Source organism: Antechinus flavipes, chromosome 1 (genome assembly GCF_016432865.1).
Source record: "Antechinus flavipes isolate AdamAnt ecotype Samford, QLD, Australia chromosome 1, AdamAnt_v2, whole genome shotgun sequence".
Taxonomy (NCBI): domain Eukaryota; kingdom Metazoa; phylum Chordata; class Mammalia; order Dasyuromorphia; family Dasyuridae; genus Antechinus; species Antechinus flavipes.
The window spans coordinates 586061881-586075916 of record NC_067398.1 but is presented as its reverse complement, the minus strand read 5'-3'; positions in this window follow the sequence as shown (position 1 = coordinate 586075916).

Sequence of the window (14036 nt, the reverse complement as noted above, 5' to 3'; positions counted from 1 at the left end):
TATTTCTGGTTAATTTCAACAAAAATGTTCAAAAGGATATCTAGTGCAAAAAATTAAGCTGGCTCTTTTTCTACATGAATAGTGTCATGACAATACAGTGCAATAGATAGAGCATTGAACTTGAAGTCAGAAGACTTAGATTCCAGTTCTGGTCATATAAAAATTATAGTGGTACTCTGGGAATTTTTAATGATGTGTCTTAAATTATTCCTGATTAGGGAGTTAGTATTCTATTGACTTTTTTGTTTAGAATTCTGCCAGTTGTGGGATTTTTGTTTGTTTTTCCATGGTTTCTAAATCTGGACATTTTTCTTTTTTCTTTTCCTTGGAATAAAATGGTAAGGTTGTTGTTTTTACAAATTTTCTGAGGTATTTTGGAGGTATTTGATTGTTGCATTATTACATATTCCCTAGGTTTCTCATTTGTTTTCTAATAATTTAGATAATTCAGTGATTTTTTTTAAAAGCCTGTGTCTCCAGGTATACTGCACTGTGTGTGATCCCACTGTTTGATGAGTAAGTCTTCTCTTGGTTGTTTTTTTTTTTTTTTTTTAAAGGTTTTTTACATTATTATCCATGTTGATTAGGTCAAATAGCTGGCACAGTGGTTAAAGTGATGGACTTTGGAATAAGATAGATTCAAGTTCAAATCCAGTCTTACATGCTTAATAGCTACGTAACTGCTAGGCTGTTTGCCTCAATTTCCTCCTCTGTAAAATGGGAGAAACGGTAGCTTTTACCACTCATTTGAGGATCTTGTAAACACTTGGAACAATGATTGGCACAACATAGGTAGTAAATAAATGTTAGCTTTTATTACTTATTATTCATTATTTCAGATAGTTCTTTTTTTAAAACATCTTTTAATTCTATTTTTATTTCCTCTTTAAAAAAAAAAAAAAAACTTTCTTTGTACTCTTCTTTCACTTGGTCTTGTGGTTTTCTTACCAGTGTCAATTCTTTCTTAATTTATTTGAATGTGTCCTTATCTACCTGTAAGCATCTTTGAGTATATCACATATTTTCTCCCCCCATTTTCATCACTTCTAGTATTTTAGATAATAGCTACTATATAGGTTTGTTTGGTTTTTTTTTTTGCTATATTGTCACTATACTATGCACATAATATCACAAGATCATAGATTTAGACCTAGAAGAAACCTTAAAGTCCTGGAGTCCAATATCTTTATTTTCAGATGAATAACCGAAGCCCAAAACCACTTTGGTAACCAAAGTAATACAGCAAGTAAGTATCTTCGAGGTATTTACTTTGGTATCATATCCACTGTATGTGTGCTTTCTCAGATAATTTTAAATTGTAATTTACTTTTTTTTTCCCTGTGTGCCTTTATTATCTTTTTTTCTTTTCTTTCTCTTTCATGTTTTCTCTTTTTTGTGTTTGTGTAGTTTATGAAGACCCTGGCTTGTTTCAAATTCATCACTCCATCTTGGATCAGCCACTTTTACCCATATGGCTTTCAGCAAATCATGTGACTTCACTGGGCCTCAATTTTCCTCTCAATAAAATGGAGGAAATAAATCCAGCTTCAACTAATTCAGATGAGATGATGTATATGAAAACACTATAAATGTAGTGCATTATTTCAATTAGACCTCCATATTCTGAAGAAGTGATCTAAATTTAAGTAGAGGAAACAGAAAAAAAAAGATTAAATACTTATTTAATCTGTAGGCCAAGCACTGTGCTAAATACTGGGCATACAAAGCAAAGTGAAGCAAAAACAGTCCTTGCCCTCAACAAGCTTACATTTTTATGGGAGAGATAACAGTATATACATAGGTATCTATTTCCTTTTTTTTTAAATTTTATTTTATAATAACTTTTTATTGACAGAACCCATGCCAGGGTAATTTTTTACAACATTATCCCTTGCATTCGGTTCTGTTATAGGTATCTATTTACAGTATACATAGAAAGTAATCTATAAAGAGAGTACACTGGTAGTTAGGCATATTTAGGAGGGGCATTCCACAGAACATATCACTTGAACTAAATCTTAAAGCCAAAGTTTCAAAGGCAGAAATGGGAAAGGAAAATATTCCAGGGATGGGGAACAGACACCAAAGCAAAGAGACGAAACATCATGTGTAGAAACAGCAAATAAGGCCAGTATGATGGATCACTAAATGGTGCAGGGACAGAATGTGTAAGGATGGAAAGACAGGAAGGGGCCAAGTAGTGAATAGTTTTGGTTGATCGTTGTTCTTCATTCTAGAAGAGGGACAAAATGATATCATTATGTTAGAATCAAGTAATACTGTGGCTGATCAGAATAAAATGACTTTGGAATGATCTACCACCAGTTGGGCATAAACAGTCCACATGAAGATTTAGAGTGGATTCCCTAAATTTGTACATCTTGCACTTCAATTCTGCTTTGCTTATAGAGCATTGCCCCTTCTCTGATGAGGGCACGCCATGTTGGGCAGTCCTGTGGCAATATCTCCCATGTCATGCGGTCAATTCCAAAATTCTTGAGAGACTGAGAGTCTGACAAGCATGTGAGTGCCTACCTTGTGTGAACTCTACATAAAATAGTCTTTTAGGCAGGCAACCGTTTGGCATTTGAACATCGCCCTGCCCAAAAGAGTTGTACTCTGCAGTAGAGTTTGAATGCTTGACAATTTAGTTTAAAAAAGGACCTCAGTACCTACAACCTTATGCTGCAGGTGATCTTCAGAATCTTCTCAATGCAAATGCAAATTTCAAATGGAAGTAATTAAGATTCCTGGCATTGCACTGGTACTGTCAAGGTTTCACAATGAGGCCAGCACAATGACTTTGTGGGCCTTCAGGTTGGTAGTCAGTCTAATATCTCTTCTCTCCACACTTTCTTTTAAAGCCTCGTAAACACAGCTAGCACTGGCAATGTGCATGTCAACCTCATTATCAATGTGTATATCCCTGTAAAATATACACTCTGTCAGGAATGTTGCCGCTGTAGTTCAGTCATTTGTCAAGCATGTCTGGTTTTCCATTTACTTTTCTCATTTTGTAGATGAGAAAAGTGTTAAGTGACTTATTCAGAGTCACAGAGCTAGGATGTATCTGAGGCCAGATGTGAACTTTAGAAAATGAGCCTTCCTGACTCCAGGCCTGGCCCTTACCCAGCTAACCTGCTACCAGAAATATAACACATTAAATGATTACTTATGATATAATGGAGCACAAGGTATAGTGGAAAACCTGTGAAGACTTAAAACTTCTAAGCCATTTCCAAATTGTGTTGATAGCATTTTGGCTCTTCTCTATCTCTCAACAGAATTTGGTTACTGCACCTGGATTCTCCATACTAATAGATGAACTTTCACCTTCAGTTGCCTAGAACTACCACACCACTTCCTGGCCATGTCCAAGCCACATAAGCTGCCACATACGTACTTATCCCTCTCCCTCCTTTCCAAATCAAGGTTTATTTCTGAGTTGTCTTTCTTTATTAGAATATAAGTTGTCTCAGGGCAGAGACTGTCTTGTTTAGTTATATTTGTATCTCCAACACTTTATATATGATGGCACATGATGCTTAGTAAATCTTTTAAATTCAGTAAGTCTGTCAGTTGACCCTGACTCACACCAGCTGTGTGACTATAAGCAAGTCATTCAACATCTCAGTCTCAGCTTCTTCATCTATAAAATGAAGATAATGCATACCTATTATAAAGGGTTGTAGTGAAACAGACTCCAAAATGTTATGGATAAAAGCATCTTGCAAACCTTAAAATATTATATAAATGTTAACTATTATTAGTTTTGTATGACAGGACATCCCAGCAGAAACAGGATGCTAAAAAAGTAAATAATGAAAAGAGATTAAGGTTAAAGATTCAGAATGAAAGACCCAAATACTTAATCCAGGCCTGCCTGGGTTAGAAACTGCAATAGGGGCAGAGATATGTGGGTAAAGGCTCACCAACTGGCTTTCTGTGAGGAAAACTATACACAAGACACATTTTAAGTGATTTCTCCATCACTTCCTTAAGTAGAGACAATCAACAAAATAATAAGTTTAGTCCTGAGTTGCAGCATTTCTTAATTTCCAGCATGTAAATGCTAACAATGAAAATTTAACGATGGGCTTCAGAGAGCTCACTCCAGCTTTCCCATGAATGAGGAATCCAGCACAGCCCAAATAGCAAGAAATCACGTGACATCTAGGAACAGATAAAACTCAGAATTAATGTCTCCTACATTGTGATTCTCATTTAGTTATGGAGATTTTTTTTCTATTACTCTCCTTCTGAATATATAATATTCCAGCCAAACTGAGCTACTAACTGTTCCTCAAACTCAATGATTCATCTCTTATCTCTATGCATTTTCATAACCTATTCTTCATTCCTGGGGTGTGCTTCCTTTCAGCCTCAGCCTCTCAAAATCCTTGTCTTCTATCAAAACTCAGTTTTAGGTGCTATCTTGTCTATGAAGTCTTTTCTGATTCCTCCTTCTCTTTCCATTCCCTAAGTTGTAGAATAGTCTCTCATCTTTCTTTATATACTTATCTGTTGTAGTAGAGTATAAATTCCTTGTAGGGGCTTTATAGATGATGTTGAATTGAATTAAAAAATGAAGTGGGAAAACTCAAATCATAAAATTATCTAGGGATTCACCTACCTGAAGAAAGAAAGCCTACATTTGTTTCATGTGGGGAGTGAGTAGAAGACAAAATTAAAATCCTAAACAACCTAAAGGTCTCCAAAATGGCATCGAACTTTTTATCATACTTAGTTATATAGTACAAGGGTAGGATATATGGCATACTCAAAAAAAAGCTAGCCTCATAAACCAAGAAAACTTGGATCCAAGTTCCACCAGTAAAACACACTAGCTGTGTTATCCCGGGGCAAGTATTTCACTTCTCAGAGTAAACTCTCTGAGATATGAGTTATAAAGAATTAACCAGAATTGGCAGAGGAGTTCCCTCTAGTTTCTGTCTAGTTATGTAATTTAAAAAATCATAACCTAAACAATGGAAAAATGTAAATAGTATGGTCAATTCCATGAGTAATGAAATGTCAAAACAGGGAGAAAAAAACTGAAAGAAGATCATTTGAGGCTTTATGTAAAAGTGTGCTGACCACTACATTAGACAGTTGACAAAGGGATGAGTCTAGATAAAATACTACAACTCTTTACATTCTTTTTCTATATCCCTTTCTTAAGTGTATCTACTAGGCCTTCTCCAACAAAGATGTCCTAACAAAGTGATACCTGAAATTTTACCTTGAATACCTGACGAATAATCTATTCACTCCACTCCCAAACATGTGACAGTACCAATTTATGACCAATTGCCTATAGAACCACAATCTTCCCAGTCCAGTCTAATGCACAGACTATAAACATTGTAAGTATTTTTTACTCATCTCTTCCTTTGTCCCCACAGATTAAAATGAAGTCCGATGATTTTTTTTTCAGCAAATTTTTGCTAGTTAGCCTTTGGGTCTGCCTGCCTCAAGACTCTCCCCATTCTAATCCATTTTCTGATCAATTACTAGTTATTTTTCCTAAAGCCATTAGTTGTTTCATGTCACCCCCTACATAAACTCTGAGATCAAATACAAAATTCTCTATTTGACATTGAAATATCTTAATAATTTATCCTCCTCCTACTTTCCCAATCCTCTTTGATCTAACTCTAATACTTTTTTTATCTAGTGATGCTGACCTTGAAGTTCCATATTTTGGTTCTGGGCATTTTCTCTGGCTGTTTCCTGGCATGGCTGGAATCCTCTCCCTCCTCTGCTCCATTTACAGCTCTTTCTGGCTTCCTTTAAACTCCAACTGAAATCTCAACTTCTATGAAAATCTTCCTAAATCCTCAATTCCAGTGCTTTCTTTCTGTTAATTATTTCCTGCATATCCTGTATATAACTTGCTTCGTATCTATTTGTCTGCATATTGTCTCTCTTATTAGATTATAAATTCCTTGAGGACAGGGACTATCTTTTGCCTTTTTTTTTTTTTTTTTTTTGTATCTCCAGTACTTAGTGTAATACCTCACACATAATAGGCACTTAATAAATATTTTCTGATAGTCATTTCCATGGTAGATATACTAGTCTAGTATGTTTCATCGTTATCTATATATTCCTCATACCTGGTAATGTCTGGTATATTGTAGCTGCTTAACAAAAAACTGATTAATTACTATCACTTCACACCTAAGTTGATACAACAGTTCCCAGGTGTAATATTCTCTCTAAAATGTAATGTTCTCTGTTGATGTTTTCCTCGGGGGTCTCTGGGAACAGCCTTCGTTTCAGTTCAGTAATCACAAGTGCAGTCAGGTGTTAAAGTCCAAATCCTTTACTATCTCTTTCAAAGTCCTATCTCTTTCACTTGGGGCTTGTCTTGGTTTCAGCGAGAAGTGGAGGAGAACCTGCCACCAAGGTGATGTGAGATGGAATGAATGTGAGTCCAAGGGCTTGGGTTTGTGCTCCAGCCTTCAGCCTCCTATCCACTTGTCTCTGAATCTCTGAATCTCCCTGGCTGAGGCTTCTAGTTTATATGCTACACATATGAGTACAAACCAATCATTTTATCACTAGGAAATCATTATTTGTTGTAGGATTAAATCAATGCTAAACTAGATTTAACCATTTTCTCCTCAATTCCACTTAGTACTTTATTTCAAGTTCTGGGCCATAATATCTCCTTGTAGGATTAAATCAATCATACTGAACCATGTCAAATTATATAACTATTGTCTCTATCAATTCCACTGACTTAGAACCTTGTAAGAATCCTTTGTTTCAAGTTCAGAGTTCTGGCCCTAACACCCAGGTTGATCTCTTTACTTTACATCTTCCTGAACTGTATTATCTCCTGTATACAGTTACTAAAAAATGTTATTAAATATTATTTTCATCATTTCACACTACTCAAAAATTTATCCAAACTCCTCAGATTGACATTCAAGCCTCTTCAACACCTAAGGGTCCTCTATATCTTCAAATTTATATGTCATTACTGCTATAGATGGTCTTATATTTTGTCATAGCATTCCTTTATCTTGGTTAACCAATTACAGTTATCCCTTCTACATTCTGGGGGTTAGGAGCATGGCATCCCTGCCATCTGGAAAATCTGTATCAGATTTTTTGGTCCTTCCTTCATACCAGAGAAAAAATTCTGAATTTTTTCTTTTATGAGTTGTTAGTTGACATTTTATAGTATTATACATATATGTTATGCATTTCTGAGTTTCTAAACTTTTTCTGTCATCTGCTAGCCTTCTTATGTCATTTGTGGCTTCTACAAAATTCTTTTGTCACATTTTTCCATTTCTCTTACTTTACAAAGAACACCAATTCAGTGTTAAGGCATTTCTTTTTAGTCATTAAACAAATTTTTTTGAGAAGCCCATGAAGTTTTTTGACGAGCTAATGAGGATCTTTGTTGGAATCCTTACTAACTGCTAAGTAATTAGAGTTGATCTAATCTTACAAGAAGTTGTTTTGGCCAGAACCTGAAACAAGGTACTAAGTAGAACTAATCAAGACAAGGCTTGTGTTCCCACCTTTACTCATTGGACTCCACAAGTATGCTAGCTTCAAAAAGTACACTTTCTACACCACACCTTAAAGCTCTTTGGGCCAGAGAGCACTATGGGAGAAAACCCATAATCCCATTCTCTCAGAAGGTTCACATATAAGGCGAGACAGCCATTCCAGAATACACTTTTTTCCTCTTGGCTGGCTGATCGCGCTACACTCGAGAGAAATGACTCTGCTGCAGAGAACACTTTGACGGACTTCAGTGGAGCTACGCCAGAAGCCCTCTCTCCGCGGCAAATTGGTGGCTGGGCTCCCCAGAAGGAGATAAGAGAGATCTTCCATCTCTGTTGGAGACAGAAGAAAGCAGAGGCAGAGGCTGAAGGACAGAACCTTTGGATTTGGAGACATCCGAAGGGCTCTAAGCCTCTAAACCGGCTGTCCTCTGAGAAGAACAAACTCCAACATTTGAACTCTTAACAGATCTTGACCTATCAGAGGCTGCAAAATTACTTTAAAAGTTTGGGTTCAAGGGATGTTCATGCTGCTTAGTTAGGTGTGAATCATAATTTCCTGGCTTTCTTACATTAAAAAAAAAATTCTATTACATTTTCCTAGCTTCTAACTTGAGAGTTTAAATATAGAGAAATTTGTTTTGAAAACAAAAATAACTGATTGCTAAATGAGTCAGATTATCTCTTAAACTTTTAGAATATATTCATTACATTTTGAATATTATTTTTCATATGTATAATTGTTGCATTTTGGATGAATATAAACGTTTTTACATTTCCATGTACCTTTATAGATCAGAAAATGAGAAAATTCAATTGTGTAATGCTCTAAAATATACAAAATGTATAAAAAATGTAAACGAATGTGAAAAAAAAGACAGATATTGTTAGTAGAGTTGTGATCTGATACAATCATTCTGGAAAGTAATTTGGTATTCAGGTAAAATGACTGAAATGTCTTTTGACCTAGAAATTCCATTGCTAGGCATATTCCTAGACATTGACAATAAAAAAGATATGCTTATATACTTGTAGCAATACTTTTGGTAGCAAGAAAGAACTAGAAACAAAGTAGATGTCTATCACTTGGGGAACAGAATGGCTTAATAAATTGTGGCATATAAAGGTAATAGTGATGACATAACAATTATAAAATGTTTGGCATGGTGGTTGGCACATGATAAGCACTATATATGTGTTAGCTATTATTTAAGAACTGATGAACATGTTGAATACAGAGAAGCATGAAACTGATCACTGGTCAGAAGAGCTAATAAAATAATATACAAATAATTGCAACAATGTAAATGAGGACCACCACCACTACAAAACAATTGAAATTTAAAATTACAAAAGTATAAGACAGGCTTGGCCCCAGTGAAATGCTATAACAAGATACATCCAGGTGGGGGATACATGGTATGGGATATTACATACAATTTCAGGGTTTTTAATATATGTTGATTAACTTTGCTAATTTTTTCCTCTTCTTTTTTTCTTTTAATTTTTTTTAATAAAGGATTTATTCTCTAGAAGAGGAAGAGAAAAAAATGAGAAAATCTAGATCATAGAAAAACAAAATCTAACAACAAAAACCTAGTACTAACTTTTTTTAAAATGACAATACAATTAGATTATAGCCTAATTAGCTATAATATAACAAAAGAGTCTAAAGAATAGAGGGTTAACTTTACTTTGGGCAAGTCACTTAACATCAATGTCTTATTCAACTGTATGCTAAGTCAGAAAAGTGCTAATCCTTACAATACTATAAGCAAATTAGGAGAGGAAAGTAGAGGTTACCTATCAGATCTCTGGAGAAAAGAGGAATTTATGGCCAAAGAAAAACTAGAGAACATTATGAAATGCAAAACAGACAACTTTGATTACATTAAAGTTTTTACACGAACAAAACCAAGCTTACAGGGGAAGCACAAAGCTAGGGGAAAAAGTTTACAATCAATGTTTCTGATAAAGGCCTCGTTTCTAAAATATATAAAAAAGTGTCAAATTTATAAGAATAAAAGTCATTCCCCAATTGATAAATGGTCTAAGCATATGTTCATTTTTTTTTTCCCCTCATGGTTTTTTCCTTTTGTGTGTGTGTGTGTGATTTTGCTTTCCCAATATGCTTCATAAGGAAATGTATTAAAAAAAAAAAAAAAAAAACAAACAACAACAACAAAAAAAAAACCTGTTATTAAAAAAAATTTATTAGGGCTTTTTATTTACAAAATATATGCCAATAAAAAGTTATTTAAAAAATCTAAGAGAAATGAAAAAAATATATATACATGCATGGGTAATTCTTCAACATTGACCCTTACAAAACTTTGTTCCAAATTTTTCCCTCCTTCCCCCTACCCCCTTCCTTATATGGCAGGTAGTCCAATACATGCTAAATATATTAAAATATATGTTAAATCCAATATATGTATACATAGTTATTTAGTTATTTTGTTGCACAAGAAAAATCAGATCTAGAAAGAAAAAAAAAACCTGAAGAGGAAAACAAAATGCAAACATCAACAGAAAGTATGAAAATCATATGTTATGGTCTACACTCAGTTCCCACAGGCCTCTCTCTGGGTGTATATGGCTTTTTTCATCACTAAACAATTGGAATTGGTTTGAATCATCTCATTTTTGAAGAGAGCCATGTTCATCAGAATTGATCATTGTATAGTCTTGTTGCCATTTATAATGATCTCCTGGTTCTGCTCATTTCACTCAGCATCAGTTCATGTAAGTCTCTCCAGGCCTCTATGAAATCATCCTGTTGTTTCTTACAGAACAATAATACCCTATGACTTTCATACACCATAATTTATTCAGCCATTCTCCAATTGATGGGCATCCATTCAGTTTCTAGTTTCTAGCCACTATGAAAACATTTTTGTACATGTGGATCCCTTCCCTTCCTTTAAGATCTCTTTGAGATATAAGCCCAGTAAAAAACACAGCTGGGTCAAAGGGTATGCACAGTTTGATAACTTTTTGAGCATAGTTCCAAATTGCTCTCCAGAATGATTGGATTCATTCATAGTTCCACCAACAATGTATCAGTGTCCCAGTTTTCCCACATACCCTCCAACATTTGTCATCATCTTTTCCTGTCATCTTAGCAATCTGACAGATGTGTAATGATATCTCAGAATTGTCTTAATTTGCATTTCTCTGATCAATAGTGGTTTGGAGCACCTTTTTATATGAATAGAAATAGTTTCAATTTCTTCATCTGAAAATTGTTCATCTCCTTTGATATGATTTTATCAATTGGAGAATGGCTTGAATTCTTATAAATTTGAATTCTCTATATATTTTAGAAATGAGGTTTTTATCATAACCTTTGAATAGAAAAATGTTTTCCCAGTTTATTGCTTCCCTTCCTCTTTTCTATCTATAGTCTTTTTAGCACTTGCCCACTCCACATCCCAACTCTGTGTTCCAGGGATCTGGCCTCTCTGCTTTTCTGCACACTAGACATTACATCTCCATACCTTTTCATTTGATATCGCCAATGCTTGGAATGTTCTTCTTCCACATTTCTGACTTGTGGCTTCCTTTAATCTCAGATTGTCTCATTCCAGCAAGAAGCCTTTCCTCAAACTCCTTCATTCTAATGTCTTCCCTATTCTTTCTTTCCAATTTAACCTGTATGTGACTTGGTTGTATGTGGTTGTTTGCCTATGGTCTTCTCCAATAGACTAGACCTTGAGCTCCCTGAGACCCAGTCCTGGAGGACTGGAAACAGCAAATGTGGTTTATGAAGGTATAACAGGGAACCACTATACTTGAATATTCTTGTTTGCTATGCATGAATGGAAAGACTGAATTCCTTGGTGGCAAGGTCCTGACAGAGAAGTAAAGTTTCTAGCAGAGAAATCCCGACAGAGAAGTATAAACTCTTGTTAGGGAAACAGGTGAGAAAGAGATAAAGAGGGAGTACCATAAAAGAGAATGTCATTTCAGCAGGCAGAAGGTTGCTGTTATGCCAAGGGGAGAGACATATTCCTTGGCATAGCATAGCATGGCATGTTAGGTTCTTTGCAAGGAACAAGCCCCAAGATGGCTCTTTTTAGAATTGAAGCCTTGGCTAGAAACTGGGGGTTGCTCTTGATGGGGGCTGGCAGCAGTTCGAGCTGGAATCAAAATAGAAAATGTTGGAATTGAACGAGTGTCTCTGGGCTAATCTCCAATTCAATGGGGTTAGATATTCAACTCTGGCTAAGTAGGAGTGGTAGGTACTCAATGGGTCCCACCTAGATAAGAGAATGCTTGATTCCCTGGGGCAGGTCTTTCCAAGAAGCAGGATTCAAGGAAAATCTCTCCTTCAAAGAGCTTCTCAAGTGCTTTACCTCATGGCTCACCCTTAAAGTCAAAAAGAGAGAGAAAAAGAAAAAGAGTTTTGGGGCTCTCCTCTTCACTTTTTACCTTTATGTTTATGAAATGATGATCCTATATTTATGATCTGATGATCAAAATGAATGTCCTTCAGGCTATCAAATGCAAAATAAATAAATAAAGTAAACTTTCTGAATACCTAAGATTTTACTTCAAGATAATTGTGAGGATCAAAAGAAAATTTATACAAATCCTAAAGCATTCCATGTCATTTGCTATTACTATTATCATTATCTTCAAGAGTACATTAATTATTAGATGAAATATTTTTAAAGTATCCCCTTCCAATGAATTAGCTTTCCTGAATCTTGTTTTAGTCACATAGAGTGGGCCTTTTACTGTGTATCATTAAAGCAATCAATTACCATGTCTATTATATTACATAGAGTCTTATGGAATAGTTCTGGTATCTTCTAAATATCAGTGTCTTAAAAATTATCTATAGAAATCTAAGAAAGTTTAAATGATTAAAGTTCTTTAGAAAACTCTGCGGTCTTCACTAAATTGAAAATTGAATAACAATGATGTCATTATACATGCTTAAGCACCCACAGGGTGATGCTGTATACATATAAAGAAATTATTCTGTCCCACAGCTTGCAATCTAAAATTAGATAAATACAGCCAAACTAGATAAACATAGACAGCACTCTGATTTTAAAAAGAAACAACTGAAAAGAAAAAGGAAGCCAAAGAAGTTGATGGAAAAAGAAACAATACAGAGAATAGTTGATTTACTTTCCTTTTGCCCATCATCTTTATCAGATGTTAAAAACAATAAGTGCTATTAAGGACTAATCACACTAATTATATCTGTCATTAAATAGTTGTGAAGGTTCTAAAAATTGTCAATAAATTAATATAAACATTTTGTCTGCCTCTGATGCTTCTCTGAAGAGTGGAGAAAAATCCCAGTGTCTTGAACATAATGCTAATTTGGTCCTACCAAGCTGGGAGAAGCTTCAAGAATGGAGAGACGAGTCTGTCACCCAAAATCCAACCTAAACTAAATCCAAAGCAGTTTAAACCAGCTTGGTTACAGAGTAATAACATTTTTTGGCCATAATTCCACAAGACGATCTATAGTTCAGTTTATAGTCTACTAAGCTGGATGGTGGTCCTTATTTATGAAATTGCAATCCTAAAGGACAATCAAAAAATAAAGTATCGTTTTAAACTATGAATTATGAAATTGGAAATATTTTTATTTTAATATGAAATGTCATAGTCCAACATAAAATTATCTCACTGGGGCATATGTTAAATTATTTTCTGTCTTTAGTTTCTATTGTTGGTTTTTTTTTTTCTCCTGGTTCAATATAGAAACAATTTGAGCAGACTTTTGCCTTACATTTTTTATGGTTATAAACGTAATAGTGTATTTATCAATCTCATAATTATAAAACCACTTTTAAAGGAACCTAAAAGAAATGACTTAAAGGTAGGAAATAGATCTGGGTTTTTAAAAAAAATTTTTTTTAGGTTTTTTGGTAATAATCTATTTCATCTCACATAGTTTCTATTCATCAAGCTTTTTAAAAATTTATTAATGATATTGATTTCTATAGAGAAGTCTAATGTCACCCATCATAGAGAGAGTCCAAAGACCTACTTCCCCAGTCTATTTGCCACTTAAAGAGTGACTGTATTCAATTCCTCTGTGCCTTTTTTTTTTTTTTGTAATCTATAAAACTGGAGAATAATTTTGAATCAGAATCACTGCTTCAAAAGAACATTGTAAAGAAAGTGCTTTGTAAGTTGTAAAGAGCATTAAAAGTTTAATTTCATCATTTTATAATAGTCATGTTTCAAAACAAAAACAAGTTTGCCCCATTGTTTACTTTAAACAACACGAATCAACTGTCATTTGTATTAACTATAAAGTCAACATTTATAGGAAATACCATATAAACCAACAACTAAGAACAAGATCATAAGTTTAACTCTGAAAAGGATGTCAGAGATGATTTAACTGAACAGCCTATTTTTATAGGTGAGGAAACATGCCTGGAGAAAGTTATGAAGTAAAAGAGACTGAAAAGAGAACCTGGTTCTTCTCTCACTTCAAATTGAGTATTCTTTCAACTGTTCAAGTGTTCTTTT